The following is a 7,187-nucleotide window of genomic DNA, read 5'->3' as shown; positions in this document are numbered from 1 at the left end:
ACATCCTGACTTTCACTTTGGCTTATTTTTCAAATTCCACTTATGGAAATGAACTTTCGTAATGAAGTCGTAGTGATAAATAATTTCGGGAAAGTGGTAGTTCCATGATAAGTCGTTTTACTACGAGATCTTAAATACATTCCAATCTCAGTATCAGAGAGTGCGCTTTTTGAAGTACACGCTTTTCATTTATAGATCAACATTTAAATAGATTTTCAAAACTTTGGCACATACATTTCTTTGACAAATTCTTGGGACGAAATTCACTAATAGGCCAGATTCAGTTAATGAACTGGCGTTTGGATGGTTTTATTTGTAGGAGTTGACCTACTTTGGGGTTTTCAAAACGGAAACCTGTTAAAAATGTTCTTTATACTAATGTTCTTTATACAAAATGTTCAGTCGTAACTGATGCATGAAGTATTAATGAAAGGTCCGGACGGAAGTTCTTGAGCAAATTTCTTTGAACTTCCCCTAAAATATAAATTGAAAATTTAAATAGTGATATAAATGAGAAAGTTTGGTGATGCTTTTATTAATAAAAAAAACATAGACATAAAATTTGGAAATTTTGTGCGCACACCTTTTTATGCTTCTGTACTAACTTACGTGATGTATAATATTTACACATTTTGTAAGTAGTACTCATTGTTCTTCTCTTTCCGTGTAAAAGTTGAACTAGTAAAAAATAGCACTTTTATATGTAAGTAATACTTTTAGTAATTTTCTTTTATGTATACATACAAATTTTATGGAGCTATCAATTATGAGATGTTGAATAATGTAATTCTATTCCATAAATATTAAAGTATCGTGGCTCTCAGTCACCTATCCTTTTACTGAACCACGGCAACCCATCAGTAGAATTATTGACGGTTGTTAATTTTTAATTCGGTTGAAAACCTAGTTGATCTCGGTTGAGGAAATCTCCAGTTAGGGACTTCTGGCAGTGAAGAGAACTGATCATTTTGAAGTTACCTCTACCTCTTGCGGTATATTGTTCCACATCTTGGTATTTACTTAGTTGGGCTTCTTTTCAGTCACATTGTAGCGGCAGCAGATGGATGCATGCCTCTGGTCGTTATAGTGTACCTTTGAATTGCAATTAATGGTTAAGCGGAGATAGTATAGAATTCATGTTTAGGTATAGCATTTTCAAGCACACACATTATATGAGTTCGTTCTAAATTCTCCATTGTTCGGATATTGTTTACAGTAAAAATTTTGTAATAACATTGTGTGTTAATAATATACACCGAGCGTTAAACAGATATTCCGTTATAGATTAGTAAGTTTAAGTCAATTTTAATGATTTAACTCACAGAGGGAAACTACCAGTCAGAGTAGGACATAGCACTCCATTTTGAATCACAGAGAACTTTTACATTCCACGGGGATGTTATTTAATAATGTAAACTGTTTTACAGATTAATTAATAAGCTTTGAATCGTTAGTTTTTGTTAGAATTAGGTGGAGCGAGAGTGTAAAATAGAAGCTACGTTTCTAAATTAAATTTATACTTTCGTAAAATAAAAATTGAACAAATATATAATTATATTTTCTTTAATTAGAACTGATCCAAAGACGCCAAAACGTCAAGAGATTCGAGTATAAGCTTGAGATGTCATTCAACTGGTGAAACTATGTTTCCAAAGTCTGAAAATGCCCCATGATGCTTTCTTACAGTGGCTTTTTGAACAAAATTCTTATATCTCTATTGACTTGACCTTTATGTAACCTTCCCCCCTTCCAAAAAAAGTCTAACGACAGGAAAAATGAGTCCTAAACAATGAATTTATTTTCAGAGAGTGGGCTAAGCGGTGACTAAGACGCCATATCCAAGAGTTCGAATAGATAAAAAAACCCTTGATTTTGTTATTCGCTGAAGAACTTTCATACTAGTATTCTAGTGAGTGCCATAGTACATCTACAGGAAACCGAATCAGTTGATTACGTAGGATATCATTCTTCGTGAAGAAGTGAACATTGTGACATAAGAGGTGACAGGTTGTTTATATTGCGACCGTACTGATGTATTGATTTTGTTATTCGCTGAAGAACTTTCATACTAGTATTCTAGTGAGTGCCATAGTACATCTACAGGAAACCGAATCAGTTGATTACGTAGGATATCATTCTGTGTGAAGAAGTGAACATTGTGACATAAGAGGTGACAGGTTGTTTATATTGCGACCGTACTGGTGTATTGATAAATCTGTTCATAGCTTAGTCTGCATCAAGAAGTGTGCAATGCCCATAATCATAAATTTAACGATTTTTATTTTCGATGCTTGTGTTATCATTAAGTAGCCATACGAGGAACTAGTGGTATCTTTGTGTTAAAGAAATACATGCTTGTGACATAAATGGAGACCAAACTTTCCTTGTGGTGCTGGAGACTAAATTTACGCTAAAACTAGATCGTTTAACGATACCATTTTAAACACCCTTCCTTACAGACTGTTTCCAATTTTTCGCCTAAGGGTCATTATCATCCCAAAAATAATCATACTTCCATGAATGATTCAATTCTGAAGCTGCGATGGAAGTCTGATTGTAGACCACGCTAACCAAGTGTTAAAGCTTTTACTACTTAGTACAATACTTTTACTGATATTTCTGGTTTACATACAGTAGAAATTTTGAGATTCTGAGCATATTATGTACATAGAGAGTCCGCTATCTGTAAAAAAATTGTAATTTTACTGTTCACATCAGATAAAAAAGAAATAAAAAATAAAAAAACATAATGATTATGGTAGATAAAAAAAATATTAATACAAACTGACTTACTACTGGCATATTATTACATTTGATCGTTACTATTTTAAACTTATATCAAAACGTTTTATTTCTACATAAATACAATCGAAATAAATGTATTAAACGTTTCAGCAAACAAGAAATTTTTCATTACAAGAACTATTCATTTTTCATAATTAGTTAACAGTTACAGTATAATATAATAGTTTTATTTTAAAGATGAATTATAGAGAAAATTATCGTTTTTTCATGTGTAGTTTGTTTGAGGAATGTGGCCAAACCTGAAGTATTGTGGTTATATTTCAAATAAAATTTTTCTTCCTTACCATTTAAAAATTACTTGAACATATTTACAAGGGGTGTTTAGATCGTGACACAAGAAATAAACCCAATTCCAGTGCCTTACTCACCCCAGGGACCATGCCACAAATCTTGGGTCAGTTCTGACCTTCGTGTTGTTCTTCGTTTATTACAAACACAGCCGGTGATGAGTGGCATGTCTGGGTTCCTTCAAGGATGTTGAAGTCCCGCTAATAAGCAATATTATCAGACCAATACTGCAGTGGTTCGGAGCTCTCATGAAACTGAGTGTCTTGATTTGTCTGGTCGCTTTGGTCTTAGTTAACAGCAGTTTCCAAGAGTCAGTGGATGAGCTGGTAGTACTGTAGCTCCCAAAATTAACATTCATTTTACACACAATTAAATACTTACGATGTACATTATCGTTGCTCTAAAGCTAGCAAGAGGATTATTTAAGTATACAAAAGCAGTGGATAAAACAAAGCTGGGGACATTGTAGACTTTTTGTTCTGCAATTAGAAACCCCGTTGCAGCCTACTGTGGCGATGTCGAGCGATTTACATAAGCTAGGGAAGTTCAGGGCCGCCCCGTAACCACAACCACGCCCAGCCAAGGGCAACCACTTCGGTAGCCCGCCTGACAGATCCTGCGGCTGTATTACACTTTCGCTGCTAACTGTAACTGTATACTGTCCCCTACTTGTGTTCTTCAGCATTGGCACAGTCACACTTGTAAAACTATCCGCGCTAACATTCTTCCAAATTGGGGGTTTCATTGGACCAATTGTAGGGTCGTTTGAGAGGATTTACGAGGATTTAAAATACAACAGTAAACACATTCCTGCTAAGGTTTGAACGATTAACAAGAGTTAAGAACACACAATATGAAAATGACAAAATCTCCTTTTTCTGAGGGATTGTTAAAAAACTACAAAAAGCCACGACTTATGGTGAATATGTGACCTTTTTATATATGTTAGAGGCACTCCAGTTTAAAAAAGTTCTATATATAGAATTATACATTCAGTAACAATTAACCAATACTGGAAATTGCCTAATAGGTATGCTATTTCGACTCCAAATTTTATTTTGATCTTTCTATAGATTTTTCTACTGGTTTTAAAATTGATCACGTTGTGAACCTAGATGAAGAAGTAATTGTAACCTACTATGTTTCATACCTCCGAAAACTTTGAATTGTAAATTTGTGTTTTTTATAGTAATGCTATTGTGCACGTAATATAGACTTTTCCATCAATTTAAAATTGATGTCAATTGCGTTTGTTTCTTTTGATTTTAAATATCCCAAATATCCCACAACGTATAAGAAATAATGATTTCAACTTCTTTAAATGTACCGTACCTGAAAAAACAAAATATGAAGAATAAAATTCAGTATATGCATACAAAAAATTATTTACAAAATATATTATTAATATAATTAATAATATATTTTTGGCACACAGTGTAGGTAAACTCATTACTCTAAAACATCTGTATAAAGTAGGTGATTTATTTATAGGCTGGGAGTTAGCGAAGCCAACCACTCAAGGGGCTGAAAAGTTCTTTTCGTTCTGTTTCTCTAGGCGGTATCCCGAGAACGAACTGGCCTACAGACTTGACCCGTTGCATAAACATTTAATTCTGCATGGGCAACACCGGATTCGATGATGGAGCATGTCATTCTATGACATTTGGCTGATCGTTAGTGAACATCTTTCTTTACATTTGTCTTATGAGTAACCATGATGGTAACGAGAAAATCGCAGAATAAATACATTTCTTTAACGAATTGAGTACAATCATATCACATTTTAACTTGTGTCATATTAACACTTGTTGTTATATACTCAGTGACGTCTGTTTCGTGCCACGTGATATATGACGTACTAACTCCTACCTTGTAATTACGTCATTTCATTGTTTGATATCAATAGTTGTACTATAAAATGTTACACCACTTTGTACTACTGATCATTGTCGATTATTTATTTACGACAAATTACTGGAAGAATTGGACGCACTGTTTTCTTCCATTGATTGAGTAAATAAAAACAGAGTTCGTTATATATTTTCAATGTGGTACTTTATCTTTAATCAATTTGAGATTCCTTACATGAAAACCTTTCTTATACAATAAAGAATCCTATGCAATTGTAATAACTGGCGTCAAGCGGTGGGGAGCAGAGAAATGTCAGCAGTCAAGTACCGCCTCGCCCTTCCCGTCCATTCAAGGTTAAGGTATTCATTCGTGTAACGGTATTAAACTTCTTTAGACAGGAATAACTTAGTTAAAAAGCAGCGAATCGCTTTAAACGCCAGCCGAGAATATTGATTATGTCGATGGGTAGAACTGAATAAATTCGATTCTTTGAAGTCAATTTATATCTTTGTAGTCACTTACCTGTGGCTTCCCACACATTTTTCTGCCGAGCTACAGGGACTTTAAAAGCATAAATTGCATTAAAAAGCATACATTTTTAAATTGCATAAAATCATTGCTATGATAGTAACTGATAACTATTCCAATATCTGATGTACTTGATCAATTTCAGGATAGTTGGACTTTCAGGATAGTTTAGAGTGAAGTCCTTTGGAGCACTAAAGTCAGAGAGAGAATAACTTTTTATAATTACCAACTAAATAAATCAAATTTCTCTGCAACATTCATCTATCTGATTCAATAGTCCCAACGACTTCAGTAACACTTAAACTATTTTTGATCAATGTGGAGAATCCAACGTGATTGAAGTTTCCAAAAAAGTACTAAAATTTAAAAGGAGGAATAGAGGTTCATCTAATATTTAGACCGTCTGGTAGCCTATATTTTACAATTAGTTGTTGTGCGGTTTCAACATTCCGTTAAGTTTTTATATTTCAATTAAGTTCAGAATGTGGTTCTAACCAATAAATTTCTTTTATTTAAAAACATTTTTTGTATTATTTTGGTTATATTGAATCGTATGTGCAGATAATGGCATCATAGAATGTTATACCTAATCAGTACCAAATACCTCATTAGTGTGAAATGAACGTCACGTCCACTCGAATATTTTCTGCTTTGTATATTGCTGTATTTGCTACGGTCACGGGCTCACTACGCAGTAAGCTCGTTTATTTCTCCCAATTATAGTCACGGAGGGAACGGTACTTTGTTTTTTCCTTCAGCCAGTGTAAATATACAGTTTCGGAATTTCCAAAGAAATCAATTTCGAGTACTCTACATGTAAAAACTCACAAATTTGTTCATTAAGTGAAGTCAAGAATGGTCCGGGATGAACTGATATCGGTATAAACTCGTCATTGTTGCCATCTCTAATAAAAAAATACGATAATACTACATGCCATTACTATTGCATCACACTACGACCGCTGATATTTATTCAAGCAAATACAAAATACTCAGACACTGTGTGGCATTTTGCGTTTTGTGATTCATCAGTTGTAAAGTCCTCTTCCGTAGACTAACGGTTATAGTCTCGGCTCTCTAACCGAGAGATCACGAGTTCAAATCCCGGGAAGGTCAAATCATGTACTTTGACAATAAAAACCAGTGCACATCGAAGCCGGCATAGCTAAGACACTGAGGCTTAAATGAGAGAGAAAAAAATCCTTGCCTATCTTTACAGACAATGAATTTTCTATGAATTACTTTTAAGAGGATTTGTAGATGGCGTTACGGAATAAAATATAGCTATGTTTTATTCTTATATCTTAGTTATGTAAATGATAAATTTCGTCTAATTCTGTTCACTAAACTAACTGTTCTATTCGTGTGATTGAGTATCAAACATTCAAACACCTTTACAAACTTGAACTATTTTTATAATATTAATAGGATTAAATATGATGACAATACATTTACTACAACAGGATATTTTGAATATATTATATATATATATATATATATATATATATATATATATATATATTGAATATATATATATATATATATATATTTTTTTTTGAATATCCTGTACATGTCAAAAAATCAGTACCAAAGGGTTTATCAGTTAGGGCCAAAAAATTATATACTGATAGTGCAGATTTTCAAAATTATTTAGAAAAACTTGGAAATGCATTTGTCAAAAGAAAATATCCTTCAAAATTTATAAATAATCAAAT

The sequence above is a fragment of the Homalodisca vitripennis genome, chromosome 2, assembly GCF_021130785.1.
Source record: "Homalodisca vitripennis isolate AUS2020 chromosome 2, UT_GWSS_2.1, whole genome shotgun sequence".
In the NCBI taxonomy this organism is placed as follows: domain Eukaryota; kingdom Metazoa; phylum Arthropoda; class Insecta; order Hemiptera; family Cicadellidae; genus Homalodisca; species Homalodisca vitripennis.
Note: the sequence above shows the minus strand (reverse complement) of the source record.